Source organism: Dasypus novemcinctus, chromosome 19, assembly GCF_030445035.2.
Source record: "Dasypus novemcinctus isolate mDasNov1 chromosome 19, mDasNov1.1.hap2, whole genome shotgun sequence".
NCBI lineage: Eukaryota > Metazoa > Chordata > Mammalia > Cingulata > Dasypodidae > Dasypus > Dasypus novemcinctus.
In genome coordinates, this window is record NC_080691.1 from 54,987,333 (window position 1) to 55,005,082 (window position 17,750).

The 17,750-nt window shown below is 39.0% G+C and overlaps 1 pseudogene; it reads left to right on the forward strand.

Moving 5' to 3' along the window:
- Positions 1-14,971: 14,971 nt before the first annotated feature.
- Positions 14,972-17,539, forward strand: LOC101435336 (phosphorylase b kinase regulatory subunit beta pseudogene; annotated as a pseudogene).
- The last annotated feature ends 211 nt before the right edge of the window (positions 17,540-17,750 follow it).

A 17,750-nucleotide genomic window follows, 5' to 3' on the forward strand; every position in this document is an offset into this window, starting at 1 on the left:
GTCTCTACACCACAAAAAGAATTATTGGCCTATTTAGTCTATCAGTGTAATGGGAATTGCCTTCTTACATGATTTGGGTGACATTGCTTCTGTGCTCAGGGACATGAACCTTTGTGAACTTAGAGGCAATGTGCAACGAGAGAGGAGGGCTATCAGAATTTCCACAACCTGGACAGTGAGATATCCAGTCGGTTTTCAATATAGAAATTTCCTGGGAATATCAGCCATTCTTAATGTTGCCTAGCATGAAGTGATAAAATGTATTTTTGTTAAAACTGACCAATATGAGATGTATAAAAATAATATGGTTAAATGCAGTTTCCTTCCAAATATTTCCAAAAATAAAAATTCTTGATGACATATACTGACTCTCTATTTCTTTTCTTTCTGATATTTTTCTAATTATGAAGCACTAACATTATTACAAATTTTGAGGAAATATGCAAAACAAAATACAGATAAATGCAAGGATAAGCAAACAAATACTTGGATAGGAAATAACCTGGAAGTACAGGAACGTATGGAGTGAAAATCTCATAATGAATTATTAAAATAAATTAAATTTTGATGTTATTGAAAAAAAGACTAAGAAAGCAAAATAAAACTGACCTCCTGTCCAGAAATAGAAAAGAATGCTATAAAAGAAAAGTCCAGAAAGGAAAGAGAATGCACTTGGATATATTAAATAATATTGGAAATCTGAGTAAAACTTTACAGGATTAAGTTGAGATAATTTCAGATAATATTGAGCAAAATGAGACTTTAAAGGAAAGAAACTATAATAATAATATTCCATCATATGGTTGTACAATATTTGTTTATCGATGCAGGTGTTGAAGGACATCTTTGTTGCTTTCAGTTTTTCATGATAATGAATGAAAAAGGTATGATCATGTATAGGTTTATTGTGATCATTTATTTTCAGATCAGTTGGATAAATACATAGGAGCACATTTGCTGGTTTCTCTAGTTAAGGTTCCATTTCGCTTTGTAAGAAACTGTCAAAGTGGTTTCCAACATGGCTGTGCCCCTTTGATTCCACCAGCAGTGGTGGTGTCCTCACCTTACCAGCACATGGTAGAAATAATGGTTTCCATTATTCCAATGAGGAATTTGCTTAATTATTTAAATTAATTTAAAATAATTTTTCAAATAATTTTAGCCTTTCTAACACTTGAGCATGGTATCTTATTGTTTTAATTTGCAATTCCCAGATGACAAATGATACTGAGCATCTTTTCATATTCCTTTTTTTAAAAAAACTGTACGAGAAGTTTATATATAAAACTTTTAAATTCTCCACCATTATAGTGAAATCTTCTTTAACTTGATCTTCTATATTTAAAATATTTCATCTTTGTAAAAATTTCCTTGGCTTTTTCAAAGGCGTTCTGTTAGAAAGCTTTGCTCACAATGTTAGCATATTCTTCCTGTTTAGCCAAACCTTAGCAGGTATTTGTGGGGGAAGAACTTTAGGAATTAATCCTGGTGAATGGTGAGAGGAGACCCCATGAATTCCATTTTGGACAAGTGGAACTCTAATGTATAAACTCATGAAGGCCTGGGCCATATCTTTCTTGTTCACTGCCTCATTCTCAGGAGAAACCACTGCCTAATAACACTGTGGCACACCACAAACATCTCCATCAATGGAGTCAATTTATTTGAGCTTCTGCAAGTTTTTCATTGATTTCCAGTATTTCTATGAGAAATTTGCTGTCCTTTTCATAATATGATCCTTCTCAAGTCTCTGTTTCACAGAGTTTTAGCTTCCACGGTATATTCCCCTGCTCAGGGCAGCTACAAGAGTCCTACAGGCATCATTGCCCAGACTGAATGCTGCTCTGAGAAGTCCTTTTCAGGCTGAGATATCTGGCTTGAGAAATCTGGGTGGACAAAATGCTGTGATTTCTGGCACTTATGCTGGAGCTTCTTGAGGTCAAATCTGATGGAATAGTTGCTGATGAGTCCAGCTCCACCCAGAAGATAAGACCTCTCCAAGTTTCTCAGTCTGGCGGGGGGTGGATCCAATTGCTTGACCCTTCCCTCTAATTTCCCTTTCATATTATTTTTCACCTGTTCTTATTTTCTTTGATGGGGTGCCTGTACAGGGCTTTTTCACAATTTTAACAGGATTGTTTGTGTTGCTACATTTCGTATAATGTGCAAGAATTTTCTTTTAGTGTGTGTCTTAACTTTTCAATCCCTTTACATAGTCTTCAGTAAAGAAGAGAATTTATTTTTAATAAAATACATGCTATCATTTTTTAATAAATTGTTCCTGTGGTGTTGTAAATAAAAATGCAGACCCCTGGAATTTCACCTATGTTATCTTGTACAAGTTTTATATTTCTGTGCTTTTTATATAGGTCTTTGAATCATTTTGTATTAAGTTTTGTGAAAGTAAGTGTCTAATTTATAAATTTACTTGAATTTCATATAGCATCATTTGTTGAAAGGATTCTCTTCCTTTCATTAAGTTGTTACTGCTTCTTTTACAAATATAAGCTAATTTTAATTTTATTGGTCAAATGTATGTGCCACAATGATGAAAGAAATTGTTGATGTGGGAGGAGTGAGGTGAGGGGGTGTGGGGGATATATGGGGACCTCATATTTTTTTTAATATAACATGAAAAAATAGAGAATGAAAAACAAATACTGTGTTGATCATTTACAAAACAATCATTTAATTGGGCCCATTTTGAAGGCTTTATCACAAAAGAAGAGTCCATACCCAGTACAAATGCTTTCCTTTTAAGCATTCCTCAATTCCTGTAACTGAATATAGTCTCTCTATTTGTCGGCCAAAGGGTGCTGACACAAAACACCAAAAATGGGTTGGTTTTTATAAAGGTTTTTTTTTCAAAGATGTATTTATTTATTTATTTCTCTCCCCTTCCCCCGCCACCCCAGTTGTCTGCTCTCTGTGTCTCTTTGCTGCGTTTTCTTTGTGTTGTTGTGAGTGGCATGGGAATCTGTGTTTCTTTTGGTTGCGTCATCTTGTGTCAGTTCTACGTGGGTGCAGCACCATTCCTGGGCAGGCTGCACTTCTTTCGCACTGGGCCCCTCTCCTTACAGGGCGCACTTCTTGTGCGTGGGGCTCCCCAGGGCGGGGACACCACTGTGTGGCACAGCACTCCTTGCAAGCATCAGCCCTGTGCATAAGCCAGCTCCACACCGGTCAAGGAGGCCCAGGGTTTGAACCACGGACCTCCCATGTGGGAGACCGATGCTCTAACAACTGGGCCAAGTCCGCCGCCTATAAAGGGTTTTTATTTGGGTAGGAGCTTACAGATACCAGGCCAGAAAGGATAAGTTACTTCCCTCACCAATGTCTATTTTCACATGTTAGAGCAAGATGGCTGCCAACGTCTGTAAGATTTCAGGCTACCTGGGTTTGTCCCTTCCAGGGGCTTACTTCTCTTTCCCCTGTGAGCTTACTTCCTGAGGCTTCAGCTTAAGGATTCAGCCTCAAACTCCCACATCAAAACTTCCACATCAAAAACTTTTAACTCTGTCCCTCGCCATGCCTTTTATCTGTAATTCCCCACTCAACAAAGGGCAGGGACTCAATGTCCTACTGGCACAAGAGGTTTATTATTACATAATTATTAATCAAGTAAACCTATGGATCCAGTATAATCTAACATGCCCAGAGGAAAAGATCAATTTACAAACATAATCCAATATTTATTTTTGGAATTCATCAATAATATCACTCTGCTACACTGTCCTTCCTTGGAATGCCCCTACCTTTGTATTTTATCTATACTTCTCATATTGTGTCAGTTTATAATCTTAAATAATATTATATTTATTAATTATTTATTGGTGTTTTTTCTCCCTATCATTTTAAGACAGGATCTCTGATAGACTCATCTTTTTGCCTCACATAATCAAAGCCCAAAAGGCAGGTGCTTATATATTTCCTGAAGGAACAAATGAACTATGTTGAAAGAAAAAAGCTTCTCTGAAATTAAAGCTCCTAGTTGCAAAATGTTGATGAGGAAGAAATTTTGTGTATTTCTCCAAGTAAAGCAGGAAGGAAAGATATGCAAATCAGAGGCTAGTAAAAAAAAAATTATTGTGAATGCATTTTAGTCATTCTTCTTTACTCATAAATATTAGTAAATTCTGATTTTTACCTCTTGGTGTAGATTTCATGTTTATTTAGAAGTAAAATTAGAATTTTGTATTTTAAGTCTTTTTGTTTTGCCTTAGATTCTTTTTTTTTTTTTTCGGATTTCCTAAATTATTTTTTTGTCTTTATTTGTTTTTTAATATTACATTAAAAAATATGAGGTCCCCATAAACCCACCACCCCCCTCACCCCACTCCTCCCGCCATAGCAACAGTCTCCTCCATCATCATGAACATTCATTGCATTTGGTGAATACATTTCTGAGTACCACTGCACCTCATGGTCAATGGTCCACATCATAGCCCACTCTCCCATGTTCCATCCAGTGGGCCATGGGAGGACATACAATGTCTGGTAACTGTCCCTGCAGCACCACCCAGGACAACTCCAAGTCCCGAAAATGCCTCCACATCTCATCTCCTTCTCCCATTCCCCACACCCAGCAGCCACCATGGCCACTTTCTCCACACCAATGCCACATTTTCTTCAATTACTAATCACAATAGTTCATGAATAGAATATCAGTAAGTCCACTCTAATACATATTCTATTCCTCCATCCTGTGGACCTTGGATTGGTTGTGTCTACTCCATGTCTATATTAAGAGGGGGCTTAGATTCCACAAGGATGCTGGATGGAATCCTCCTGCTTTCAATTGTAGGCAGTCTTGGCTCCATGGTGTGGTGGTTGACCTTCTTCAACTCCATGTTTATTGCCTTAGATTCTTAATGAAATTTAAAACGAAAAAATAAAAACATCAAGGCACTATAGCATTTCATTTAACATTCATGATGGCCACTCTATTTTTTCATAATATGCAATATTATTGCATCTATTTTTACAAGTGTGTGCACTTTTTATCTTGTTGGCCAATTTTAAACCAAAAGAACATTTTGCATGTGTTTCCTCTGAAAGCAGTTTATCAGTTTGCCTTCAGAATAAGCTTATGATTTATCAATTTCTTTTTCACTTCTTCACATTTGTCCTAGATAAAATAAGTGACAATATAAGATGTGAAAACCAGGAGACAAGATAAAAAGACAATCACAGAATACTTTGGAAAGTTAGATTATATGTTTACTGTAATGTTTTCAGGACAAAATATGTATTTCATTGTAACTCTTTATTACAGGAGGCTCATGGCTAATGGCACTTTATGCACGATAGTAATGGTCTACAGACAATAGGAAACTCCACAGAATGATCATTTATGCCTCAATTTGGTGGCTTCTATGTGAGCAGATTGCAATCAGAACTTCCACAAGAACGTCCTTCATGAAAAAAATAAGATTGTTTTCAACCCACATATTTCTTTCCTTCACAGGGTCTATTCGATATGTGACTCTGTGATCAGCAATAGAGGGAAGTGTCTTATCCCAATAGAGATGGATATAAGTCAAATCTTTCACAACATTCACAACCTCTCCTGCCCAGGAGCACCAAGTGCCAGGAACTCTCATTCCTTAGCTACGGACCTAACAGTGCATGAGTGGGGGAATTTAATCTCCACCTGACCAACCATATTGCTTGGTGTTGAAACAGAAAAATGAAAATCACCAATAGGCATATAAACTGAATACAATTTTCATGGTGACCAATAGGAAATCTCCCAGTACTCCCAGGGAAAAGAGGCCACCTGATATTGGCAGAGGCAAAGTAGAATTGAGTCTATATGAGCAACCAAAATTTCCTATGTATTTCTCTTCCTTGAATGTAAGGAGAGACAGAACTGCCTGGCTTGGTGTGAAGGTGTACATGATAATTTCAGAAGGGTTTTCTTGTAGGAAATCCTTTGGGAATTTAACTATCGGTCTTAGTTTCACTGCAAGGAATCATCAAATATTGATAATAATTATATCAATATGTGTATGTATCTTTTACTGAGTGATCTCCAGAGAAACCAAGAAAAAATATATGCCCAGTTGTATAAAAGAAAGACGTGTATTTTAAGCAAATTGAGTAAGTAATTGTGATTGCAAGTCTAAATTCCATATGGAAAGCTGAATACCGTAGGGTGGACAAACTATATTAAGAATGATGTCGAACCGTTGGTTCCAAATTTCTTAGGGAAGTCAGCAGGCTGAAAATAACCCACTGAATGTACTGGGGAGAGTGTAAACTGCAATGTAAACTATTATCCATACGTTGCAGCAGTGCTCCAAGATGTGTTTTGCTGAGGGACTCTTGTGATTAGTAAGGGAAGAAATTGTAATACTGATGTGGAGACAGTGGCCACAGTAGCTGCTGATGGTAGGGAGAGGGAAGAAGAGATAAGATGTGGGTGCATTTTCGGGATTTGGAGTTGTCCTGCAGGGTGCTACAGGGACAGATGCTGGACATTGTGTGTCCTGCCATGGCCCACCGGGTGGAATGGGGGAGAGAGTAGACTACAACGTAGACCACTGTCCATGTGGTGCAGCAGTGCTCCAAAATGTATTCACCAGGTGCAGTGAATGTGCTATCATGATGAAAGAGGTTGTTGATGTGGGAGGAGTGTGGTGTGGGGTATATGGGAACCTCTTATATTTTCTAATGTAAAATTTTTTGTGACCTGTGTATCTTTAAAAAAATACAATTAAAAATAAGTTTAAGGAAAGAGAGGAGAGGTTTTAGACTTGATGGAGAATGACTTCTACTTCTGGAAAACATAGTTTTGCTTATTTGTTGCATTTATTGCTTTATGTTTTGAATGAGTAATATACTTAAACAGTTTGTAGAACATAATCATGCATACAATATATTACCAGAGCAATATCTTGGCCAGGGTTTGAATAAACAATTGAGCACCAGAACCTATCCAAGTCAGCACCTAAAATTCACAAGCACGGGCTATCCTTTGTCAAATCTGAATACAGAAGCATCTACATAAAACATAACTTCCAAACAAGACAATAGCAATGTCAAACTTACTCTTAACATGATACATCTCTTTTGAATATAGCCAATGATACAATAACACTTCCCCCAGAAGAGGATTCAAAATCTTGTGGGATATGCACTCTTAAGCTTGATGATTTTTACTAAAATACTGTGAAATAAAATTTATACAGCATACACTATATGATAAGTAAAAGAATGACATGAAAACAAAGATGTAAGAACTCACACACAAAAAGCATATCCATAACATATTAAATAATATATACTAATATTTTTATTACCCATTGCTTTGACATGACATAAGGTTGCAATTGGTGCTTAGTACTACCATATCTCACTGCCCATTCCCTTTGGCCTCAGCAATATCCTTAGGTTATTGTGGTTATGGACCCAGTAAAGTGACCTAAACCCCCATCCCTTAATGGAATGAGACATTTAGTAGTCCTCTTTATTTTTTTTTAATTTTTTTTAAATTTTTTATTGACTTTATAATAATATTACATTAAAAAATATATATATGAGGTCCCATTCAACCCCACCACCCCCACCCCACCTCTCCCCCCCCCCCCAGCAATACTCCTTCCCATCATCATGACACATCCATTGCATTTGGCAAGTACATCTTTGGGCACCTCTGCACCTCATGGTCAATGGTCCACATCATGGCCCATACTCTCCCCCATTCCATCCAGTGGGCCCAGTGATTGCCCCTGAAGCACCATCCAGGGCAGCTCCATGTCCCAAAGACGCCTCCACCTCTCATCTCTTCCTGCCTTTCCCCATACCCATCAGCCATCATGTCCACTTTTCTCAATCCAATGCCACCTTTTCTATGTGGATTGGATTGATTGTGTCCATTGCACCTCTATGTCAAGAGGAGGCTCAGATTTCACATGGATGCTGGATGCAATCCTCCCACTTTCAGTTGTACTCACTCTAGGCTCCATGGTGTGGTGGTTGTCCTTCTTCAACTCCATCTTAGCTGAGTGTGGTGAGCCCAATAAGTCAGATTGTAGGTGCTGGAGTCTGTTGAGGCTCAGGGCCTGGCTATCACATTGTCAGTCCAGAGATTCAAATCCCCTAATTATATCTTAAACCCCAACACTAACTGCACCTCCAGCACATTAGCATGAAAGTCTTATGTAGAGAGATCCCATCTGAGTCCAGATTCATCACACATAAACACCAGTTCCAAAGAGGGGCCATCTGACCTGGTAGTTAACCCCATCAGCCATGACCATAACTCCCATGGGTCTCTTTAGCCCTCGAAGGAACCGATATCTGGGGGTTGTATCTGCTTTATCTGTCTCTCAGACTCTGCTCAGTTGTGCATAAGGGCAATCCTTCTGCCAGCCTCCAGACTCTTTTTTAGAAACTCGTAGCCATATAAACTCATTTCTCCTTTCCATTTCCCCCTTACATTAGGTCAAACAGCATTTTAAAGTCATGTTATTTTATGTAGACAGGGATATTCCACTGATCCGCATTGAACCTTCCGTATAAGGTCATTTTCCAGTTGCATCATCAGTTGGTAGTTGATAGTGGTCCCTCGGTGCCAGAGAGGCTCATCCCTGGGTGTCATGTCCCACGCTGGGGGGAAGGCATTGCATTTACATGCTGAGTTTGGCTTCGAGACTGGCCACATTTGAGTAACATGAAGGCTGACAGGAGGAAATTCCCAGGCACAATGCTGCTCTAGGCCTTGTTCTTATTTTAGGCTTATCAGCTCACAAGCATAGTCATTAGCGTCAGGGGCTCACTGTTGAACCCTCACTCCCTCCCGGTCCCCACCGCTGCACCTGGGGGACTGTCGCTGCTCCCCTAGGGACCATGACAGAGCACCACTAGCCAGGAACCCAGTACCCCCCCTGCTGTGGTTTTTAATTGTTTCCACTATGAGTATATCCAAACATTGCCATGCATCCTGGACATATGTTCTGTACAGCTCCCTGTCAGCCATATATCCCCTGTCAATGGTATCCCATACCAGTATTCCTCCATTGCCTTTGTTGAACCACTCTGTGATCCAGAACTCCCTGAAATTTGAAGCCCAATATAATGTCAGGGTCCCTTACTAGGAAATGTCATATAGCGATGGGTTTAAAGGTTAGATAAAGAATGCGTGTTGACTTGGAAAAAATTCTACATCCTATCTTTCCCCCCGCCCCTAATTATTAACCTTCTCTTCACAGGAGCCCTAGACCACAGCAATGCATATATATAGTATACAGCACTCCCATACATCCACCACAAAACCTTTTCCCTTCCACAGCGATACTCTTACACTCTAGTAGTCCTCTTTAATTGGGTTGTTTTTCATTAGTTTTCATTACAGAACATGGTAATACTAAGAGACACACTATCTGAACACATGTATTCAAGACATCCTCCCACTTATTTCCAATATAAAAAAGCAGCCCAATGTCACCCTGGTAATCTGAATTAATTACTCAAGGCAGTATAGTAACTCCCTTTTTGATGTTATTTTGGCAGAATTATGAGCCAAAGTGTGCCAGGTAACAGTCTTAATTTCCAGTTCAGTGGAATTATTGCTACATTTCTTGGGGGAAATATTCTTCCCTATGGAATTAAGAAGTCTAGACCAGCAGAGCTTAAGGTCACAGAGACAAGAGACAAACACTTCTCTAGTAGATTACTAGTGGCCAATTATTACCAGTGTATCTCCTCTTTTCACACTTAGATTTATGGGCCTGTGAGTTCTGGCTCTGGGAGAAATAGCATAATACATTGGATGATGATTTAGAGTACGTGTGTGAGTGTGTGTGTGTCTTTGGCATCCCAAAAGATTAAAATTAAGAGTAGGATGTGGTTCTCAGAAAAGTTACCCTCAAGCTGACTCGTGGTTCAGATCCTTGGAGATTTGGTCATATTTGCATTGTTACTCCTGATGTACATAGTGCTTGTAAAAGACTTGAAGAACTGGGGGTCAAATTTGTGAAGAAACCAGACAATGGTAAATTAGAAAGTCTGGCATTTATTCAAGATCCCGATGGCTAGTCGATTGAAATTTGAGTCCTAACAAAATGGTAACTATTACTTAGTCTGTGAGAAAACATGTTTGTGGTTGCAATGAAGAGATTATAGGGGGAAGAATATAAAAGCAATGTGATTCAAGATCTTCAAGTAATAGAAACATTTAGCGGAGATTGATTCTAGTCCCAATTCAAATTGTTCTTAAATCAAATTCCTTTTCCTCTATCATTTAACTATAAAGCAATGCCTTATTTTATGCTCTTGAATGTAATTCTGTAACTTTACCTTTTAAAGTAATAATTAGAACTGTTCTCTTCAGAGTCTCCATTGATCTTCATCTGTCTTCTAAATATGACATCTCCTCAAGCCTTCTTTTGAATCATCATTTTTTAAAAAATATTAACTGTGTTTTTGTTGTGGATATCTTCATGCTTTTTTGTCTATTTGAAATTGAGCAATTTGTATGTGTGAGTGTCTGTGTGTGAGAGAGAGAAACAGAGAGACTGAGTGACTGCACATGCACATATGTGCATACAGTTAGCAAAAGAACATTGGCCAGACACTGCAAAGGCAGATACAGGCCATTATATAGCCTGCCATAAGCTACAGAATGGAGTGGGAGAGAACGTAAACTACAATGTGTATTATAATCCGTGCTCTGGGGATATCTTCTGGGGTTTCATTCCCAAAGGAAAGCAAGGAACACTGAACAAAAATGAAACCTCATGTGTACTCTAAACACAATAAAGTACTTATTTTACAAAAGGAAACGTTCCTCTGGGAAGCAATTCAGAATCTTGCTGACACATATGCTGATAAAATATAATTTCTTTTCATTTATAAAGTACTTCCAAAGTTCAAGGACTGATTTCATTTGTTTTCTGATGGGGAGAAGGAGGAAGAGAATGTTATTTACTGGATATCCAGACACTGAACTAGGCTATCACATATTTTATCTCATTTGATACTCACAACTATTGTATATGTGAATCTCCTTTATTTTCTATGTGTTTCTGTAGCCTAAAGCTTCTTTCAAAGCACAATGGAAAAAAAATAAGACATTGGGGAAACATAGAAAATAAATTGTTAATATATATGAAAGATCATCTAACTTCCCGGGTGAAAGAATTTACTTTTGGTTTATTTGGGGGGAAGATTCTTTTTTGTTTTGTTTTGTTTTGCTTTTAATAGAACAATAAAACAATTACTCTTAATTCAGAAAAACAAATGGTTGCAGGCATAAAAAATCCTTACAGGCTTACTGCTCTTCAGAATGAACCATGCATTCATGGTATCCCTGAGTTGGCAGTTTATTTAAAAAAAAAAAAAAAAAAAACATCACTCCCCTTATAACATTTTCCTCCTTGGTCCTCATTTCCTTAAGAGAAAACTTTACAAAACTGGGGAGGAGGAATATAATATCTTAGCAGACTGACATGCTTGTAGAGGAGCTATGAATGCTAATGACTCAAAAGCCCCTTGTTTTACTCCTGAATCAGGCAAAGAGTAAATGTCAATATAGGAATGCATTTTGTTTACAACAATATCAGAACATTGAATTATTACAGTGCAGTGGTTATAATTCTTTATAGATTATTCTTACTCAGGACACTAGACAAACTAAAATCACCCAACTGCTCACAGACCTGGATAATCAGTGTAAGCAGTTGCCATCTAAAAACGCAAATCTGTTAAGGCCTTTCTATCAGTGAGTCTCTGACATCAGCAGCTTCCTCTCCTCACAGCAGGACATTCTGCGTGGCGAGGACACTTGCCACCCTCACTTTGAGTCTTGGTGTTTCTCTTCATCTAAAAGGACAGAACAGATCCCCAACTTTTTCAATTCTTCCACCAGGTCCCACCAGGTCCTGTTCTCGTGCATCTGTAGAAGAACATCACAGTACCCCACGAAATTGCTGTCGAGATGCACCTGCAAGATGATGGGCCAGTTGGAATAGTCTTTAATGCCTTATAGGAGCTCGGGGTCGTCCAGCTCCTTGTAGGCCGCGTAGTCGGGGACTCTATGCAGCCCTCAGATCTACTACACCACGGCGTTGCTGAAGTCGCACTGAGGCTGCTGCAGCATCCCCTAGAGGAAGACAACCGCCTTGTTCTTGTCCTTCACCGGCGTGGCCAGTTGCTCCAAGGAACCAGAGCAGCACGCGCTGAAGCACGCCCCTCCCCCTCCCCCGCACCCCGCTGTCCGCCTCGCACGCTGGTGCCCCTGAGACGGTGGACGGCCGTGCCTCACCCCAGGGGAGCAGGGTCGCTGCCTCTTGGCCCAAAGAGCCACTCAATCCCGCAGGCCAGCCGGAGCTCTACGTTTGTCCCGGACCTGGGCTGTTTTGGGGGAAGGTTTTGATTGTAGAAAGATTGCAGTGGTGGCAGGGGAGGATCACAGGGGCAGGGTGTTGGTGACAGGGCAAGTGTTGGGAGGAGTGCACCTAGGGCATGCCTCTATAGAATATGAATGTGTCCACGTGATCATGGAGTATTATCTCAGCGGGTGGAGAACGACACACAAGCTGATGGAAAATTGAATACCTGTCCTGGGGTTTCCTGCTACATTCTCTAATACAGTGGCAAGAATCTTTAGAGTGTATATACATTGCCTAGTTATATTAGTCCAATAGCCCAGCCCTGGATATTAATGCTTGTACTTAGGTGCCTTGTTCTTGTAATACTGAAACTTAGCCTTGTAGTATATATTGCCGAAGAGTTACCTACTCAAAGATTCCTTATTGCTTACATGTAAGCTCTCTTGGAGCCAGGCTCAGCATATAATCTTAACGCCATCTCCTCAGCATGGGGTATTACACCCTGGGACTGGTCTCCCTGGCACCAAGGGATTATTGACAAGTGCAAACTATTAATATCAATGCATTTGGAAAACAGACCTTGACGAAAAGGGAGAAATATTAAATACAGATGAGTTATTGTGGCTTAGAGTTTTCAAGGTGAATAAGGATGTCATTCCAGAGGTTATGCTTATGCACATCTCAGTAGGTTCTCACTGATTGCCACAGTAAACAGTATCTCAAACAGGGGTGTTCCTGATGGCTCCTGAGATATCTAGACACTATATGCAGGGCAGACTACCCAGGAAATTGGCACCCAATCAGTTGGCCCTACCTTGGATCATATGATAACCTGTCTCTCCAATATACCAAAGTTAGACTCATTTATAATTTTCCTAACTTGGTTCTTCTGTCCCTTTTATTTGAACCTGTAATTAACACTATAACCATTAAACATATATCTCGGAAATTTAAAACTTTGGGGACTTGTTGAGCCCTGAATCTCACCAAAATTGCAATACCTACTGTCAAGTTTTTAGAGCTCATTAAAGAAGCTAATGAAACAATGATTAGGAACAACACCCTTCCAAAAAACAGAGCGTCTCCAATTGCAAGAAGTCAGTTTCATCCATATGCACCATGGGATCTATGCCCTCTCTCAGTTGGTAGCAGAGTGGGCATCACCATCCTCAATTCTCAAGTTGAAAAATGAACAAACATAAGGATGGAATGCAACTATTGACCAAAGTAGATTCATTAGTATTCTAGTAATGGAAGAACGTTTTAACACTGTTATAAAGACAGTGGTCACCAGAGGTTCTGTGGGTAGGGAGAGGTAGGAATAGGTGTAGCATAAAGTCAAACATATGATGATATCATAGAAGTTGCAAAAAGAGGGAAGCAGATGTGGTTCATGTGATAAAGGCTCCCTGGGTTAAATCCCTGGGGCATCCTGGTGAAAAAGAAGATGAGAAAGTGTGCCTTGTGCTGACCCATTGTCCATGTGATAAACTAAGGGGCCATGTGTTGAACTGAGTGCCCACATAAGTGCCTGCATGGCGAGACAAGTGCCCGCATGATGAGTCAAGTGCCCACATCATGCCCATATGGTGAGCTTAGTTCCCACGTGAGTGCCCACATGTTGAGCCAGTGTCCACATGGTGAGCCAAGTCCCTATGCAAGTGCCAGCATGGTAAGCCATGTGCCTGTTTGGTGAGCCAAGTACCCACATGAGTGTCCCCATAGTGATCCATTGCCTGCACAAGTGAGTCATGCAGCAAGATGATGATGCTCTAGAAGAGAGATGAAGCAGAGAGTCAAGTTGAAGTGCAGCAGAAACCATGACCTGAGGTAAAGCAATTGACAAGGAAAATCTCTCCATATCAGAAGTTCCTAGGATTGAATCCTGGGAAATCCTAGAGGAGAGAGACAAGAAGTGACTACAAAGAAAGAAATAGATACAGAAGATCACACAGCCAATGGACACAGGCAGCAAAAAACAGTGGGGTGGGGGAAGGGGAGGGGTGGAGAGAAAAAAAAATTAAATCTAAAAATAATTTTTAAAAGAATGATTACCCTAGATGGCTATATCGTGAGGCAGAGGGAAGACTCAGACCCTGACGGGAAGTCCTTCCCTAGGTTCCCTCTACATTTATCCAGTGTCCTGAACACTCCCTAGAGGCTAGACCCATTCTGATATTCCTCCAATGATGTTGTTGTTTTCAGAGAGTACATATATGGCCACCCTAAGATCTGAGAATGCTCACCAACAAGATCCCCTGACTCAGCCAATATTTGGTGATTTAAGTTTATGAAAATTGTAGTAGAGATGTAAATTATATTCCAGCAATTTTAGAATATGCTTCAAATTTATTTATCTTATTTTTTGGCACATGGTGCTGAATATTACTTCAGGGATTAGACTTAAGTTAAATTGAGTTTGAATAACATCTCTGTTGAGAAAAACTTGAAGGTGTTGGCTTTCTGCTACAAGTTCTACATCAATTACAAAATCATTTTTCATTGAGTCCTAACTGGAAAACCTCACGTTAATGGCTAACATTATACTGGTTTTTTAGTGAGGCATATTCCTGGACCAGATAAATGACAGGGCAATTTAAACATCTCAATTTTCTAGCAACTCTTAAAAGTTTTAAATGCTTAATTTTGAAAAGCGTTATGATACGCCTGGGGTAAGTCTGGAAAAGAAATGAGGGAGATCAATGTGTAGATAGTTCTTTGACATTTGACATTTTATATTTTCACTCATTAATTAGAATGAACTCAGATGTACAGAAATTCTACACATTTTACCCAGAGAATCAATGTCTTCCAACGCAGATGCTGCCTGCTTCTCTACATCAGTTATCCTACATTTGTCCTAGATGAAGAAGCTCTGTTTATGCAGACATTTGATAAAGATTAGAAAATTAAAAGAAAAATATGAATTTAAGTGGTTGTTGAGAGCTAGGTATAGCACATCATTGGAAGATCCCAATAGATACTACTACAAACCAGCTGAAATTAAGTTGTTTGTTGGCAATGTATGCAAATTTCCCATATTTTTTCTTTTCATGATGATTGATGGAGTTTTAGAAATAATTAGACAAATAGAGGTATATCAGCAACTTCTGACTCCAGTACTTCATCAGACCACAGAAGCCTATCCTGTAGTACTAAAGTATTATGTGTCATCTGACTTTGTAAAATATAAAAAATAAAACCTACAAAGTCAAATGTGATTTCCTAGTAAATGTGGCAATGATGGAAAACACTTTCTCTGGCAACAAACTCTTTATATCATTGCAAAACCCTTGGCCAATGATTAATGGGTCCCAAAGATATTGATTTTTTTTCCCAAAGATATTGATTTGATCCACCAATATGCCCCACTACAAAACCAGTAAAATGTTAGCCATTAATGTGAGGTTTTCCAATTAGGACCCAATGAAAAATGATTTTGTAATTCATGTAGAACTTGTAGCAGAAAGCCAACAATTTCAAGTTTTTCTCAACACAGCTGCTATTCAAACTCAATTTCCTTAACAGTACACCATATTCAAATATGGTATGAGCACATTAAAGCTTACTTCCACCTATGTGTCAATGAAATTTTAGACCTCTCCAGAAGGCCAGCAAGGCCCATTTGCTGCCTCAGTATATACGAGATTTATTGCCTTCTAGGAAGGACAGTGATTTTTTATTCCATCAACTTTGACCTAAGTGTCTCAATATGTTTTACTGCTAATGAATGATAGAAGTAATGCCTTAGAGTTCATTAGCAATTTTGGAAAATGTATGGTCATCTACTTTTCCTTTTTCTCATTTAGGAAGACAATATAAGAGGTTGCTGTTTCAACCCCATATTAGAAATGCTGTCAGCCTTTAAAAAAGGAATGGTTGTAGTAGTCAAAGTTCATGTTCATTGTCTACAGACAATAATATCTGGATGTGTAGATCAAGATATTGCTTGACTTCATAAGAATCAGGGATATGGACCAACTTCCAGCATTTAAGATTCTGAAGCATCTAGAATCTCATATACATTCAAAAGTCAAAAGACAAATCAAAACCCCCAATGATCCTGAACTAGAAGAGCAGCCAGATATCGCCACTACTAAGTGTAAAAAGCAAACCCACCTACAAAACTATTCAAAAACTGAACAACTGCAGGTGTCTGACTAGCAAAACCATACCTCTGCATAAATTGCTCAAAAGAGAAGACACCAATTTCATCACAAAGGAATGCACCATTTCTGCTCACATTCAGAGAGTATATAGAAGACTTGGCACCAAAAAGCTTTGGATTGCCATGTACCATGCAGCAATTCTTTTAAACAATGTAGTGGGCAGCCTGGATCCATCCCTTACAAATGTAATAGTGCAGGGCAAAAAGTTACTTCTGGATGCCCTTGGACATGAAGTAGTCATCTCTAATTCTTTATTTTCAAGAGGGATTAAGTACTATCTATTATAAGTGTAATAATACCTATGGTATTATGGAAGTGGTCATCTAGCCAGAATTGGTCATCCATATAGGTATTCAATGGTATGCTGAATTAAATGCAATTTGGGTTGATCATCCAGGCAATGGAGTAAAAGATCTGTGACAGAGAAAAGACAGCCATAGAGTTATATTAGCTGTCACTAGTGAAGTTAAACAGCTTTTGTTGGATACTCTCTAGCTTAACAGAATGGAAGATGTTGGCTGAATTGATGTAAGATCAATTAGTCTTTGAATAGAACTCCTGCTGGATTCTATGACTGAGCGTGGCATATGCTGAAGTGTATGTCCAATGCTTTCACTGTATCTGGAAAGCATTTGCCACAGCAACTAACACTCCCAAATATGACCACATATGAGATGAACTTCTCTCTTCTTTCTGAAGATATTTTGGAAAATACTGAACAGTCAAAATACAGTTGGATCTTCATGGAGTAACTAATGGTTGGAACCATTGCACTGGTTACAGCCTGGAGCTAGAATTTCAAGACATAATATATCTAGACAACTTGGTGACAGAAGCATTTTAATGAATTTGAAAAAGTTGGCTGTGGGCTAAAGGATGTGGAAAAACATGATGACGTTACTTCCTTTTATAACACACCCTAGCCTGTCCCCAGGAAAAACAGGAACATGTAGCTATTTGACAAAAGCTTTGATGAAATTGCAGTTGGAAGGAAAAGTCAAGCCCAAAGACATTGACCCATGTCTGGTTAGCTAATTAGGAAGGTAGTAGAGCCTCTGTTGAGACCCTGAATAGAAGTGTAAATTTTTGTGAAGTATAATCAAGGCAACCATTATTGACTGGACTGATCATGCTAGTGAAGAGTTTGCCATGCCCTTGGCAGAGTTAAGGAACCTCATTTACTTGTCATAACCCATCTCTTGATAAGAAATGCTTTTTCTCAAGTAAAACAATTCTCAGGATTATA